Source organism: Stenella coeruleoalba, assembly GCF_951394435.1.
Source record: "Stenella coeruleoalba genome assembly, chromosome: 3".
NCBI lineage: Eukaryota > Metazoa > Chordata > Mammalia > Artiodactyla > Delphinidae > Stenella > Stenella coeruleoalba.
Genome location: NC_137148.1, coordinates 36,355,783 through 36,373,382, shown reverse-complemented (window position 1 = coordinate 36,373,382; position 17,600 = coordinate 36,355,783). Strand labels below are relative to the sequence as shown.

The following is a 17,600-nucleotide window of genomic DNA, read 5'->3' as shown; positions in this document are numbered from 1 at the left end:
GACCTAAGAGAAGGGAAATACCTGACTCCAGCTTCCACTAGCCTTCTAAGTGGGAGAAGAAAAACGCCCACCACCACCCATTCTGCCATCCTGTCTCACCCAAGGGAGGAGAAAAAATCACTTGTAAATTTCACATTTCAGAGACATAGGCTCACTAAAAGACTGAGACCTAATCAGGTCTATAGAACACTTGCCCTCCTCTCAAACTCACTATCACGTTACTGAAGGCCTATTTACAGCAGTTCCTTTTACCTGACACATCCTGTCTGACTATCAAGAAAAATCACAAAGCATAGCGAAAGGCAAAATCACAACCTGAAGAGAGAGAGCAAGCGTCAGAACCAGACACAGCAGAGATGTTGGAATTTTATATTGCAAACTAGGGCAACAATTAAAGTTTAAAAAAGAAAAAAAGGTATAACTGATATGTAAGAAAGGAGAGAAAATGGAATCATTTAAAATGTTCAATTAAAACCACAAAAGACAGAAAAAGAATGCAAGGCCAAAATAGAACAAGGGGAACAAATAGAAAGTAGTAACAAACCTGGTAAATATTAATCCAACTATATCAATAATCATCTTACAGATCAATGGTCCAAATGCACCTGCTGAAAGACAGAGATTGTCAGAGTGGATAAAAAAACATGATTCCAACTATATGACATTCTGAAAAAGGCAAAACCATGGAAACAGTAAAAAGATCAGTGGTTTCTAGGAATTGTAGGGGAGAGATGAATAGGTAGAGCATAGAGGATTTTTAGAGCAGTGAAAAGTACTCTATATGGTACCATAATGATGGATACATATCATTATACATTTTTCCAAACCCATACAATATACAACCATATGTAAACCATAATGTAACCGTAATGTAAGCTATGGACTTTGGGTGTTTATAATGTGTCAATGCAGGTTCGTCAACTGTAACAAACGTACCACTCTGGTGGGGGAGGTTGATAATGGGAAACGCTGTGTATTTTTTGGGAACAGGGGGTATATGAGAAATCTCTGTACCTTTCCCTCAATTTTGCTGTGAGCATAAAACTGCTCTTAAAAAAATTGCCTTAATAAAAACAAATGCTAGAAACTCTGCATCTTGCATCCTATTCTTAAAATTACAAGATAAATTAACATATTAAAGTTGCTAAGAATTCTTCCAAAAAGAAATCTGATCAAATTTGTTTACTCCAGAGTTTCCTAAAATAATTTGACCATAATTTTCCTCCTAACATCCATAATATCTCACAGAAATAATGTTCTATAGAACACACTTTGGGAAATACTAACCAAGTGGCAGCTTACCTAATTCCAGATATGGTCTTTAAGAAAAAATAAACAATCTCTTAAAACTTGTCCTGAAGTTAAAAGCCTATAAAATAAAAGTATAACATGAAAATGAATTAGAAACTTATATAGTTAACTAATTCTAATTTATTGCATCCTTGAAAATGATGGGAAAAGTGTTGAGATCAAAATTTTCCAATTTTTTACAAGTATTTGCAACAGGAATTTTCAAAACTAGAACAGCTAACTATCTTAAACTCCTTCATGTTTTTGACTGAATTTACTTCTGGGTCATTCAAACAAATACCCTGAGGGGAGAAAGTTTGGTTTAAGTGAGAAAATGAAGAAGACTTTCTTGCTTATAGTTTAGTGAAGAAAAGAATGAGTGTCTAGAGCAGACTGGGGAAGTCAGAAGTCCTGCATTCCTTATCTAGAATTCTCAGATAAAAGAATAGCTGTCTGCCAATGCACACAGCTCAGCTGTGTAAGTGTTTACTCTTCTGCCCCTTCTTAGCATAAGCTCACTCAAAGAGGTAAATTAAGTCAAAGATGTAAAAAGGATACTGAAATTTAGGGACTAAAAACTAAGCTCATTTCCTCCTCTATCACCATGGCAAAATGAGGAAGGTGGAAAAGGAGTGGACATACTCTTCACAGCAGCAGAACAGGTATAGAACCACCCTCACCACACAAGCTTCCTCATTGGGTGTCACTACATTTATCTCTGTAAAATGGGAGCCTGACGTCTCTTTACTCTTCATCTTCAAAAGTCTTCCTAGTTTGTGCCTTTTCCAAGTGACCACAGCATGGGTGAAAATTCTAAACAACTTACATAGTAATTTTAAGTTTGAATAAGATGTAAACTTAAGATTACACAATTATAAGATGTGGATGGACCTAGAGACTGTCATACAGAGTGAAGTCATAAAAACAAATATCATATATTAACACATATATGTGGAACCCAGAAAAATGGTACAGATGAACTGGCTTGCAAGGCAGAAATACAGACACAGATGTAGAGAACAAATGTATGGACACCAAGGGGGAAGACGTTGGGGGTGGTGGGATGAATTGGGAGATTGGGATTGACATATATACACTAATATGCATAAAATAGATAACTAATAAGAACCTGCTGTATAAAAAATAAAATAAAATTCATAAAAAAAGGGAGAGAGAGAAAGTATCTGTGGCAGCATAAATACTGTATTTACATAAATGAAGTATGGATATTAATTGCACTGTTCTTTCAGCTTTTGTGTATGTTTGGAAATTTTAAAAATAAAAATTTGGAAAAAAGTGAAGAGCCATAAAGTAATAATAATGAAAAACAAAAGATTACACAATTATTGACAGGAAAGCAAAATGCATTTCTTCTATGGAAAGTCTGATGACACATGAACATATAGTAGGATGCATACTTCTAAGTGTCAGGGGTTTTATCAAGAACAAGAGAAAGCACAAATCCAGAGAAGTAATTAGAGGTCAACGTAAAGCCATTTTCAATTTTTGAAAAATAAGCTGTATTAAGCCTAAACATGAATTAATTTTAAAAGAAAAGAGACTCCAGCATAATTTGGGGGTCCAGGAAAACACTGAGCTTTATCCTAGTGTTTTGGGTTCAGCAAAATACATTTTGCCAAACATTTCCCCCCTTAATTCAGAAAAGGCACGCATATTTCAAAGGAAATTTAATCCATATGTTTCTGATTCATTTACACTTAATTCATCAAAATGCTGTTTTGTAAGAGTTATTTGGTGTCCAAGAAGTCTTATAAGACTCTTCTCTTTGAACCAGAAAGCCTTGCATTGCCAGAACTAAATGGAACTTTCTATGTAAAAAGAGTAGGACCTGTGTTCCTCTAGGAGGTTTGGCCCCAAAACTAGACTCTACTCCTACAGGGATGAGGTCAAGAGTAACAGGTAATGTTGAGAATTAGCAGGGTCCTTTAGTTAGATAAAGAGAAAACTGCCAAACAACACTCTCCAGTGAAACAAACTGATCATTCTGTTACTGAGAAGTAATTTTTGTTTTCATTTTTTATTATGGAAACCATTCCCAGGTTTCAACAAGAAAATGAAGGACTTTGGTCCTTCGCATGGAATGTTGTAATTAGTTATTAACCATGAATAAATATGTTATTTTATAAAACAATAGCAAAAGTGTATTTCCTCTGGTATTTCAAGTATTTTGTTATACAAATTGTGAGCTTCTGCAATGCCTTCATGTACTTCGCTACTTGTTTTGGACCTTGAGAATGCTTTCTGTTAATATAATTGATGTTCAAGTTTTTCCACTAACCAGTAGGCTTTTTCTCTTTGGGCATGTACTTGCTTAACTTTCAAGACTTCAGATACTGGTTCTTCTGTCTTCTTTTTTTTTTTTTTTTTTTTTTTTTTAATAAACATGCAAAGTCTCTACATTTAAAGCCATATTATCCTATGATGCATTTACTGTGCTTATTAACTTGATTGTGCATATATTATGGCAACAGCTCAAAACATCCTTTCCAATGATCCAAACATCATGATGCAGTTACAATGCTATCCCTTGATAGATATGGGAGAGCCCAGTCACTTGAATGACAATGAGACACAGGGATCTAAAACTACAGACCTCATCAGATTTAAAATGACTGTGAAAATTTCCTATGATTGAAACCATGAAATAGTTCAGTGAAAATAACTTGAGTAAAATATTAAGCAGTAACAAAAGTTACTGTTAATGATTTTAACAATTTAAACTAAAAAAAGTGTTTTGAAAAATGCACACTATAGACATATTATTTGATAGTATTGATTATGAACCTTCATATAATGACACTCTAGTGATATAATTTCTTTTAACTTTTTTTACTCTAAAATATTAGTGTTATATAACTTAAATAAATCTTAATTGTCATTGGAAAAAACTATCCCAATTATCATCACAAAAATTTTGCTGAGTACAACCTACAAACTAAAGACACAGGTTGATGAATACAGGAATTTATTGAAATCTTAGTATGCAAACAATATTTTTTTTAATCCTAAAGGGCGTGTAACTGTATAGTGCAAAGTATAAGATTTGGAGCTTACAGAACTGTCTTATTTCTTACTGGTAATTATAACATAAGAAAGAGACGTCTATAAACAGAATCTGGATCAAGTCCTAGCTCTACCATTTAGGAACTATGTTCCATTTTAAAAAATCATTTTTAAATGAGTCATCATTTTTAAAAATCTCTATGAGCCAGTTTCTTCATCCATAAAATGGGTAAAATAATATTCCTATCCCAAAGGGCAAAGAATTAAATAATATATATGTGTTAAAGTAATGCTAGCTGTTACAACAAATAAATGTCCAAATACATAATGACTCTAACATGAGAAAAATTTATTTCTCACACACATACAATCCCAAAAGGGTATTCCTGATTATCAGGGGGCTCTATTTCAAACAGGGGTATTGGAACCAAAGCTCTTTTCATCTTGTAACCATACCCTTTTCAACACATCACTTCTAACATTATCGTTCTTCTCTGCATCAAGCCAGCAGAAAAGGAAAGAGCACAGAGTATCACATGTGAGACGATTTTATGGAGTAGACCCGGAAGTGGGACACACCACTGTTATTCACAGTCCCTTGGCAAGAACTAACTCACATGGCCACACCTAATTACAAATGAGGGTGGAAATGTACTAGTTGGTTTGGCAGGAAGAAGAGGAAACAGGATGGGAGAAAACAGCCATTCTTTGCCGCATGTAAAATGCCTAGCACTCTTCTGTCTTGTAATAAGTATTCAATAAATGTCAGCTATCACCACTATTAATAAAGTTTCTCTTAAGTGAAGACATTTAGTTTGGGAAACAATAGCTTCATTGGCAGGGCAGGTGAATACATATTTGTCTATATATTTATTATACGGCTAAGAGAAGCTCATATATGTTCAAAATTAAAATACAATAGTAAAGTGTTTTATAGAAAAAGCTTAATACATCTAATGGCTGGATATACCAAATAGGGTTCTAAACAGAAGACTACTGTATATTCTTTAATAATACTATGTATATTCTTTAATAATACTATGGTAAAAAGAATCAAATGGGTTTTTCTCAGGCTTCGGATGTTCAAAGATCCAAGCTTAGCAGATGAGAAAAAAATCTTTACATAGTTGCATTTCAAAGAACATTACAGCAAACCTCAGACTGTTGTCTAAATTCCTTAGCTGCATTATCCTCCTGTAGTAAAGCACACAGCTTCCATGGTGTACAAGTCAAAAATAGTTTTTGTTGTATGCATAGGGTTCCCATTGCATTATTTTTTTCTATCATGGAATAAGGCCCATGCAGATGTAAAAATATCTTCACATATTTTTCTTCAAGTAAAGATCTGAAACTATACCTGTCTCTCAAGGGCAATGTGGAAAACCTTGTAAAAAGATCATTCCTTTAAAAAAAAAATCTAAAGAAAAAAGTTTTTTCAGGGTCTGTCTGGTTCTAATGGTGAAGCATTGCCAATCCAAGGGGCAGATTTCAGCAGCTTTAAAAAGAGTTAGTTAATTAAAATCACCCTTCCCTTAATTTGCTGCTTTTTCTGTCTCTTTAGTTGCCCCAACTTGTCCATTAGTATAATATTAAACAAATGAAAAGAAAAGGAAAAACGAAGCAAGGTTCTTTCTATGCATATTTCTAAGACCAGGCAGGGTATGTTCCAAAACCATGTCTACAAAGCCAAAATTGTTGTGAAAATAAAGCAGCTTTTTAGCTGATTGAAAATTACTTGAATTCGATGCTTGTTTTACATACCGAAAACTGCAGTTTAAAAAGTAATGGCAAAGCAGATGCTATTAAAACACAGCACTCTTTTCCACATAGAAGGCTTTGAGGGGCCTCTGAAATATACCCAAGGAAGCAGGTTGCCTCATAAATCTTCTGAGGCAATGTCTAACGAAGCCTCACATTATTTTCCCCCAGTAATTTGTTGACCTTGAGAAGTAAAGCTTTCCTGAATGTCCCCAACAACCCTGGCTTTCTGATCATGTGATCAGAGAAAGAAATACACTCTGGCTTTCATTAGTTTAAGGACATCTGCAAGTAGAACACAAAACAATCTCAGCTGCTGAACTTGTTCTCTCATCTGGAGGGAACAGTATTAGCGTCAACAATTGCAGTAGACGGCATGGCTAGAGCTAATGTAAACATTTCAGAAATCATAAGCTTAATATCGTCGTTCAGAAGTTGGACCAAGCTATGACTAAACTCTCCTGTACTCTAGACGTCAGGCTAGAGACTGACTTTGATATATCTCCAGAAAGGAAGTATATCCAAACTTGAACACTGGGAGAAAAGTAAATGCTCCTGGCATGGGAAATAGATGTGGCAATAGGTACGTTTGGTGGGTGGATAAATGCAGAAAGTGGAACAAAGGGTGGTAATGCCCTGCCTGTAGCGGGTGGCAGGCGTTCTGTGGGTCCCATTGTTACTAAAGTCAAGTCATAAAAGTAGATACTGTTTATTTCTGCGGTGGCAGTTCTTAGGCTTTAGCTCCTCCTCTGGCCACATTTTTTAAAATAGCTCCATGCCATTCCTATTATGTGCAGGCTTTCTTTAGACCCAGGGCAAGACAATGGAAAAACCAACCTAAAAAAAAACAAACAGAAACTAAATGCTTTGGGTTTTCTTTATAAACATGTCAGCCACAAGGTAGGTAATTGCCCTTCAAATAAAGAAATTATTTGCTGGGTCACTGTGCCCAAGTGAGAATTTTAACATCTATAAGATCATACATTATTTTTTTAATTTTTTGTAGAATCTAGTTTTATGCAGCTAAAGATACTTTTGAGCTTCATGTTTATTCCCAGGGCCAATTCCATGATTAAAAATAGAGTAAACTGAATGGCACTTACTCATCTGTATCTTCAATGGAATGCTTACCATCACTGGACTGAAACTAAATGATTAGGCTGTAACCCCTTCTATTTATAGATTTTCTAAGTTGTAAGAATAGGAATGCTTTCTGTTTTTTATAATTACATTTGGGCAACTCTGTACAATTGCGAAATTACTTTCTCATTGGCTCTGTCACTATTGCCCATAGCAACCTCAAGAGATGGACCAACAGAGAATTAGGACCCCTTATTTGGCAGATAAGGGAACAGGAAACAATAAGTGTCAGAGCTGGGACTTGAACCTAGGGTATCAGATACTAATCCCTGCATTCTTTCCACTACACCATGCTATTGCTATACAAATATAAGAAGCTGAATTATAATAATTACTGCTTTGACCTATGTAGCCTTCCCAGGGAGAGGGAGTGGCCAGAGCATGCCCAGAAAATGCATAAAAAACTGTTCACTTGGATCCTTCACACAATGGCCTTTTCTAGAAATCTGTGATCTTGGCCAAATAATATTAGGCACCTAGGATGTGTACTGTACATTATCTCCTCAAAACACTTGATAGTCCTAAAAGGTCAGTATCATTGTGTTCTTCATTTATACATGATAAAATGGAATCTGAAAAAAACTAAATAATTTGTTCAAGATCCTATTGCTAGGGAATGGCAGGGATGGCATTTGAACCTGAGTGTGTCTGAATCCAAAAACCCATGCTTTTGGCATCAGACTACACTGCCATAGCTCACAGTCAGCCAAAGACTACAGGTTTGCATTTAAAACTGGCTAAGTAAATAAGAAACTATTAGAATTTCTTTTATATATATATATATAAATAATATATATATATATATTCATATATATATATAATATATATATATATAATATATATATATATATATTCATCAGTTTTCCATTAGAGTTCTGAAAATGCTTATTCATTCAGTTCAGCAGTATAGTCAGTTACCAGAAACCTGTATTTGTCAGAGTCTTTTCCATGAATTCCTTGAAGATGAAACCCTTTTATAGGAACATTTTTGCAAAAGCATCAGAGTACACCCAGAACTGCCTGTAAATGACAAAAGACTTAAAAATGACCACGGTTAAAGATTTGATGAAAGTTCATAATAATGCAATTGACAAGGAAATTTAGTTATTTCTGAGATATACATTTTAAAGTAATAACTAGAATTATGACTTATAACATTATACCAGAACATATAAGATTTTTAAGAATTTCATGTAATGCCTGAAATATTTATATTAACATAGTTCCATACAAATAACCAAAAGATAGTATTAGGTTTTTTTTTTAATTTTATTTTATTTATTTATTTTAAACAGCATGTTCTTATTAGTCATCAATTTTATACACATCATGTCAATCTCAATCGCCCAATTCATCACACCACCATCCCCACCCCCCACAGCTTTCCCCGCCTTGGTGTCCATACGTCTGTTCTCTACATCTGTGTCTCAATTTCTGCCCTGCAAACCAGTTCATCTGTACCATTTTTCTAGGTTCCACATATATGCATTAATATACGATATTTGTTTTTCTCTTTCTGACTTACTTCACTCTGTATGACAGTCTCTAGATACAGCCACATCTCAACAAATGACCCAATTTCATTCCTTTTTATGGCTGAGTAATATTCCATTGTATATATGTACCACATCTTCTTTATCCATTCGTCTGTTGATGAGCATTTAGGTTGCTTCCATGACCTGGCTATTGTAAATAGTGCTGCAATGAATATTGGGGTGCATGTGTCTTTTTGAATTATGTTTTTCTCAGGGTATATGCCCAGTAGTGGGACTGCTGGATCATATGGTAATTCTATTTTCAGTTTTCTAAGGAACCTCCATACTGTTCTCCACAGTGGCTGTATCAATTTACATTCCCATCACCAGTGCAAGAGGGTTCCCTTTTCTCCACACCCTCTCCAGCATTTGTTGTTTGTAGATTTTCTGATGATGCCCATTCTAACTATTGTGAGGTGATACCTCATTGTAGTTTTGATTTGCATTTCTCTAATAATTAGTGATGTTGAGCAGCTTTTCATGTGCTTCTTGGCCATCTGTATGTCTTCTTTGGAGAAATGTATATTTAGGTCTTCTGCCCATTTTTCGGATACGGTTTTTTTTTTTTTTTAGTATTGAGCTGCATGAGCTGTTTATATATTTCGGAAATTAATCCTTTATCTGTTCATTCGTTTGCAAATATTTTCTCCCATTCTGAGGGTTGTCTTTTACTCTTCTTTATGGTTTCCTTTGCTGTGAAAAGCTTTGGAGTTTCATTAGGTCCCATTTGTTTATTTTTGCTTTTATTTCCATTACTCTAGGAGGTGGGTCAAAAAGGATCTTGCTGTGATTTATGTCAAAGAGTGTTCTTCCTATGTTTTCCTCTAAGAGTTTTATAGTGTCTGGTCTTACGTTTAGGTCTCTAATCCATTTTGAGTTTATTTTTGTGTAGTGGTGTCAAGAAGTGTTCTAATTTCTTACTTTTACATGCAGCTGTCCAGTTTTCCCAGCACCACTTATTGAAGAGACTGTCTTTTCTACATTGTATATCCTTGCCTCCCTTGTCATAGATTAGTTGACCATAGGTGTGTGGATTTATCTCTGGGCTTTCTATCTTGTTCCATTGATCTATGTTTCTGTTTTTGTGCCAGTACCATATTGTCTAGATTACTGTAGCTTTATAGTATAGTCTGAAGCCAGGGAGTCTGATTCCTCCAGCTCCATTTTTTTCCCTCAAGACTGCTTTGGTTATTCGGGGTCTTTGGTGTCTCCATACAAATTTTAAGATTTTTTGTCCTAGTTCCGTAAAAAATGCCATTGGTAATTTGATAGGGATTGCATTGAATCTGTAGATTGTTTTGGGTAGTAGAGTCATTTTTACAACATTGATTCTTCCAATCCAAGAACATGGTATATCTCTCCATCTGTTGGTATCATCTTTAATTTATTACATCAGTGTTTTATAGTTTTCTGCATACAGGTCTTTTGTCTCCCTAGGTAGGTTTATTCCTAGGTGTTTTATTCTTTTTAGTGCAATGGTAAATGGGAGTGTTTCCTTAATTTCTCTTTCAGATTTTTCATCATTAGTGTATAGGAATGCAAGAGATTTCTGTCCATTAATTTTGTGTCCTGCAACTTTACCAAATTCATTGATTAGCTGTAGTAGTTTTCTGGTGGCATCTTTAGGATTCTCTCTCTATGTATAGAGAGAGAATCTATACATAGATTCTGCAAACAGTGACAGTTTTACTTCTTCTGCAAACAGTGACAGTTTTACTTCTTCTATTCCAATTTGGATTCCTTTTATTTCTTTTTCTTCTCTGATTGCCATGGCTAGCACTTCCAAAACTATGTTGAATAATAGTGGCGAGAGTGGATATCCTTGTCTCGTTCCTTATCTTAGAGGAAATGCTTTCAGTTTTTCACCATTAAGAATGATGTTTGCTGTGGGTTTGTCATATATGGCCTTTATTATGTTGAGGTAGTTTCCCTCTATGCCCACTTTCTGAAGAGTTTTTATCATAAATCCCTGCTGAATTTTGTCAAAAGCTTTTTCTGCATCTATTGAGATGATCGTATGGTTTTTATTCTTCAATTTGTCAATATGGTGTATCACATTGATTGATTTGTGTATATTGAAAAATCCTTGCATCCCTGGGATAAATCCCACTTGGCCATGGTGTATGATGCTTTTAATGTGTTCTTTGATTCTGTTTGCTAGTATTTTGTTGAGGATTTTTGCATCTATATTCATCAGTGATATTGGTCTGTAATTTTCTTTTTTTGTAGTATCTTTGTCTGGTTTTGGTGTCAGGGTGGCCTCATAGAATGAGGTTGGGAGTGTTCCTTCCTCTGCAATTTTTTGGAAGACTTTGAGAAGGATGGGTGTTAGCTCTTCTCTAAATGTTTGATAGAATTCATCTGTGAAGACATCTGGTCCTGGACTTTTGTTTGTTGGAAGATTTTTAATCACAGTTTCAATTTCATTACTTGTGATTGGTCTGTTCATATTTTCTATTTCTTCCTGGTTCAGTCTTGGAAGGTTATATCTTTCTAAGAATTTGTCCATTTCTTCCAGGTTGTCCATTTTATTGTCATAGAGTTGCCTGTAGTACTCTCGTAGGATGCTTTGCATTTCTGTGGTGTCTGTTGTAACTTCTCCTTTTTCATTGCTAATTTTATTGATTTGAGTCCTCTCCCTCTTTTTCTTGATGAGTCTGGCTAAAGGTTTATCAATTTTGTTTATCTTCTCAAAGAACCAGGTTTTAGTTTTATTGATCTTTGCTATTGTTTTCTTTGTTTCTGTTTCATTTATTTCTGCTCTGATCCTTATGATTTCTTTCTTTCTAGTAACTTTGAATTTTGTTTGTTCGTCTTTCTCTAGTTCCTTTAAGTGTAAGGTTACACTGTTTGAGATTTTTCTTGTTTCTTGAGGTAGGCTTGTATAGCTATAAACTTCCCTCTTAGAACTGCTTTTGCTGCATCCCATAGGTTTTGGATTGTCATGTTTTCGTTGTCATTTATCCCTAGGTATTTTTTATTTCCTCTTTGATTTCTTCAGTGATCTCTTGGTTATTTAATAACCAAGCCCCCGTGTGTTTGTGTTTTTTACGTTTTTTTCCCTGTAATTCATGTCTAATCTCATAGCACTGTGATCAGAAAAGATGCTTGATACGACTTCAATTTTCTTAAATTTACTGAGGCTTGATTTGTGACCCAAGATGTGATCTATCCTGGAGAATGTTCCGTGCGCACTTGAGAAGAAAGCGTAGTCTGCTGTTTTTGGATGGAATGTCCTATAAATATCAATTAAATCTATCTGGTCTATTGTGTCATTTAAAGCTTGTGTTTCCTTATTTATTTTCATTTTGGATTATCTGTCCATTGGTGTAAGTGAGGTGTTAAAGTCCCCCACTATTATTGTGTTACTGTCGATTTCCTCTTTTATAGCTGTTAGCATTTGCCTTATGTATTGAGGTGCTCCTATGTTGGCTGCATATATATTTATAATTGTTATATCTTCTTTTTGGATTGATCCCTTGATCATTATGTAGTGTCCTTCCTTGTCTTTTGTAACATTCTTTATTTTAAAGTCTATTTTATCTGATATGAGTATAGCTACTCCAGATTTCTTTTGATTTCCATTTGCATGGAATATCTTTTTCCATCCCCTCACTTTCAGTCTGGATGTGTCCCTAGGTCTGAAGTGGGTCTCTTGTTTACAGCATATATATGGATCTTGTTTTTGTATCCATTCAGCAAGCCTCTGTTTTTTGGTTGGAGCATTTAATCCATTCACGTTTAGTGTAATTATTGATACGTATGTTCCTATTACCATTTTGTTAATTGTTTTGGATTTGTTTATGTAGGTCCTTTACTTCTCTTGTGTTTCCTACTTAGAGAAGTTCCTTTAGCATTTGTTGTAGAGCTGGTTTGGTGGTGCTGAATTCTTTTAGCTTTTGCTTGTCTGTAAAGCTTTTGATTTCTCCATCGAATCTGAATGAGATCCTTGCCAGATATAGTAATCTTGGTTGTAGGTTCTTCCCTTTCATCACTTTAAGTATATCACGCCACTCCCTTCTGGCTTGTAGAGTTTCTGCTGAGAAATCAGCTGTTAACCTTATGGGAGTTCCCTTGTATGTTATTTGTCATTTTTCCCTTGCTTCTTTTCATAATTTTTCTTTGTCTTTAATTTTTGCCAATTTGAGTACTATGTGTCTTGGTGTGTTTCTCCTTGGGTTTATTCTGTATGGGACTCTCTGCATTTCCTGGACTTGGGTGGCTATTTCCTTCCCTATGTTAGGGAAGTTTTTGACTATAATCTCCTCAAATATTTTCTCTGGTCCTTTCTCTCTCTTCTTCTTCTTCTGGTACCCCTACAATGCAAATGCTGTTGTGTTTAATATTGTCCCAGAGATCTCTTAGGCTGTCTTCATTTCTTTTCATTCTTTTTTCTTTATTCTGTTCCATAGCAGTGAATTCCACCATTGTGTCTTCCAGAATTTCCTGTACTTCTTTAGCACCTTTTTCAGCTCATTACCTTATCCTAGACTTTTTTGTCTCTCTGCACTTAGATCTACCATGAGATTTCAGCATAGCTTTTTCTTTGTCTTCAGTCTTATGAAGACTATATTCAACTAATATCAGCTGAACTAGTTCTCCATCTTGTATCAAGTGACTATTTAATTCTTCTTTTCATCAGTGTGAAAAGTCAACTGAGAAGTATATATTAAGTGCTTACTGTGGACCAAGAACTGTGCTACACATTGCAAAGTAAAAACAAACAAAAAAGACAGTAAACCACCTCCAAGGAGCTTACAGTCCAGCTAGAAATGCACGATTTCAAATGACAGCAGAAAACATTTATATGCTCAACTCAAGAACACTTAAAAAGTGTAAATGCTCAAATTAGATTAGGCATAAAAAGCAAGATTATTGGTTCACATTTACAAAAATTTTCTATAAATTCATCATAACTTGCAAACTTGACCTAAGAAGCAAAGTCTCTCTTAATGAAAATAGTTATCTATGTCACTATTCACTTTTTGTTATGAAGAATAAAACACAGGCTTAATTTTAATTCCATCAAAAATTTTCAACCTGTAACTATGGAGGTTGAAAATTTCACTATGAATATATAATGAAAAAGGAATGACTGTTTTCCTTTGTTTTTTTCTGAAAGGAGAATCTATCTTTTCCAGTTGAAATGCCCTAATATAGGTAGTAGCCTTTCTGTCATTTAGCTCTCATGGTTTTCAGCCTTGGTCCATTAGAGTCATTTGGAAATATTTTAAAAAGAAATCAGTGTCACCTTCCTTCCCCCTCAGCACCAGACCAATTCAGTCAGAAGCCTGGGAAGAGGAGTCTAGACAACAATATTTCTTAAATGCTCACCATGTGATTCTAATGTGCAATGAGAATTGAAAACCCATCTTCTGTCTAGTACCTACATTATACCACCTACTCTGTCAAGGAGTTAGCGGTACTCCCCAGTTAGTGACAAAAGGACAGAAAGTTAATTTTGGCTACTAGACAAGGACAAAACAAAAGAAATGATTAACAGAAGAATTCACACATACTTATTTTTATCCCCAAATGTGGCAGTGATTCTTAGTCATGGAACCCAACAACAATTTGCAATTTTATTGCAAGGGTCACTTCCTGACCATAAAATTCTAGAATATTTATATCTGTCCTCCATTCTTTGAGTTTTTGTTTGTGTTTCTTTTAGTTATTTTGTGCTCATGAAATTAGCCAGGGAATTATTTACCATTATTCATAGACTTCACAGAACATATGAATTGGAGGTTTAGACTACTACCTTCAGGCAGAAATAGTCAGAATTGAATATATGGCCAGTGGATAGGCTGTTCCATGCGCTGTTCTGAAGCAGAAGCCCAACCACTTGAAGTTGTTAAAGGACAGTTATTTGAAGGGACTTGTTAGTAAGCCACGTGAAATGACAGGACCTATAAAGTTGGCCATAAATGTCACTTGTAATTAAAGATAATGCATGCATGTTGGTTCATCTAAGAAAATATAGGACTGCATTAGAAGGAGAAAAGCAGCTTAGCTACTGTTTTATTCATAGGTTTTTAGTAACAAAAAAATTAGAGCATTTTGTGGAAGAAGGGAGTCATTTACATTGACTGCATTGGAGAAAAAAGTCTTAAAAGGTGGGAGCTGGTTACTTAAGGGTTTATTTTCTGCCAACCAAAAGGGATCAGATGGCTGCTGCCCATCTTTTCTTCACTTACCTTGACTCCTTAGCCACTGCTGACACATGAGGGAAATCTATGTCTTCAGAGTCAGTGACTTACTCTCAGTGGCCCAACTGGAGGAAAACAGAAATAAACAAACACAAAAACCTCTTATTTTGCAATACTAGCAAAGGAAACACTGACCTTCCACCTCCTACCTAATCTACCCCCAATTGCTTTTCTGACACCAAGCCTAGTAAAATGAAAAGGGTTTTCAAAAGAAGGAAAGAAACATCTGGACTTCAGATTCCCCTCCAAAGCAGAAACCAAGCCTATAAAGGTTACATGTTTCAACGAGCCACGCAAGTGTGAGAAAGTTCAACTGCTTATCCCACTTGACCTTGGCTTTAACACAGGATCACGTTGATCCTGATGGAGAGATTAAAACGCCAAGTTCAGAACTGCTCACCAAGCAAATTCACAAGGGGAGTTCTAATAGTTCTTTGGCACTCTTGCTTCATATGGAATTAGCAGGGACGATCCCAGGCCACAAATGTAGCAATATTTTAACTTAGTGTGCAAAATTTCAAAGATAAAGCCTAAGATTGGAAGCAGTACTGAACCTTTCAAACACTGCTTTCCTGGTAGGCTTTGTCAAGAAAATACAGCATGTGTAAGAGCTGTTGAAAGATTTCTTTATGGAAGGAAATAAAAAAGGAGGCCACTAGGGCCATGAGAGGTAAAGAATAAAGGTGGGGGCTGACAAACCCCAAAACATTTTCTTTCACATATTGCTACTCTAAGTTGCAAATTTATTCAGTGAAAACCACTTTCCTAGTACAGAAAAATGGCACATAAATAATCATGTCTTCCCAGTAAATACTAACACAGTTTTGAATAAGTCAAAAATATAAACTTCAAACCTAAAATTTTGAAAATCTGACAAAAGGATTGTCAACAAGAGAAGTTAACAACAAAGGTCTGTTGTGGTCCACTAGCCCATCTCTTAAACTGCTCTAATAGAAAGCACCTTGGACTAACAGGCTGGGAAACTGGGTTCCAGCCCCACCTCAGCCACCACCGAACTGCACCTCAGCTGAGCTTATGTGCTTTGGGCCTCAATTTCTTCATCAGTTAAATAAAAGAGCTGGAGTAGAGGAATTCTAGAACCAAAGTATTTATAGACGTATGGAAGCTGTGCAAACCTGCTCATGATTACCACACCTCCATTTTCACCTAGTTTTTTCAGACTAACCCAACTCATAGTGGTTTCTCCCTCTTCCCTCTACAGAATACTCATTAAACTCCCTCACTGATCTAATGCTTCACTTAGCTCAGTGTTATTCATTTGCTGTAATGTCTTCTCTCTCTCTGAGACTATAAATTCCCCTGAGACACAAAATAACTTGTTTTTAATTGCAACCCTTACTGAAGTTAAAAGAGTATTATGCACAAGGTGGATGTCTGTGTGTGTTTTTTGGATAAATGTATGAATGAGTGAATGTTTGGCACTTAGTAAGTATTGGGTTAATTGACCAGTTACTATTGTTATGGATGAATCACAAAAGTAAGCCAAGAGAAACACTGATTTCTAGAAAGCAGGATCTAGTTATTAGACCAAAAAGTTGCCCAGACTACATTTGTTAAGCAGTAGGAAAAATATTTCCACTTTAAAATCCCTATAATATCCCTGTTTTGACAGAATCACAAAAGTTATATATTTCATCTGAAAATCTTAAAGATATACAATGAAATAAATCAATTGACATAAAAAATATTTGTTGTTATATTTTTTTCATAAAAGTGGGAAGAAATTCTCTATCTTCCTCGTCCGCATTCATGTACTTATTTTCTAGTGTTTCTTGGGTCTTTGCTCTATTTTATTAATTAATATAGAAATGCTTAACTCTATAATTGTTCCACCATTTAAAATGATGTAAGTAATCACATTTTTCTGTTTCTATTAAAACTTAATTCAGCACAGCTAGTGTAAATTTATTGGCCATCTTTGTGAAAAATATCCACTGTGTTTACTCATTCCCTACCACATATATACTAAAGAAAAACTCTCAAGGGCATTGGATACAAGAATTAATATATTTATGGATTTTACCAATATTATTGGCTCCTGTGGCCAGACATTTTCAATGTTTATCATACCAGAAAAGTGCTTACATCATAAGATTCAACTGGAGAAATAGTTAACAACTTACAAGCAAAAGGAGAAAATAAGAGGCTCTGACATTATGAGTCTTGCAACATCACCAACAAGAGTCCTCTTCTACTAGCATATGGAAAGTTTTCTTATTTGCTAATTAAACTCTACCACCCCTCTGCTCTTTACTACATAAACACCAATTTTATCCTACACATAACCTCAATTAGTTTTTCCTATGCTAATAGCTAAGGAGACTAGACACACATTTTTCCCTCTTGGATTTTGGTTATCAGCTCACATTTGAAAGGAACGTACATGGAGAAAAATCATAGCTAGATGGACAAGATTAATCCGTAGGAGAAAGAAGTCACAAGACAATGAAGGACTACAAATTAGGTAAGCAAGCATATGACAGCCTTGTTCTGTGTACTGGATCTTCAGCCAGTGTCTGGGATTTAAATAAACAAAAATTTTCTTCACACGTAGTCTTCAGTTCCCTGTTAAAGTTTACTATCGCAAAATTTCACTGAGGCCAAAATGTATTTTAAAATATTT

The 17,600-nt window shown here is 35.1% G+C and overlaps 1 long non-coding RNA gene across 1 annotated transcript; it reads right to left on the bottom strand.

Annotated features, from left to right (window-relative positions):
- Positions 1 to 567: 567 nt before the first annotated feature.
- On the bottom strand, positions 568 to 15,022 carry LOC307184788. Its single transcript, XR_013827825.1, has 3 exons — positions 14,945 to 15,022; positions 1,303 to 1,369; positions 568 to 608 (listed from the first exon to the last, which is right to left on the bottom strand). It is a non-coding gene; the product is annotated as an uncharacterized lncRNA (long non-coding RNA).
- Between the last annotated feature and the right edge of the window lie 2,578 nt (positions 15,023 to 17,600).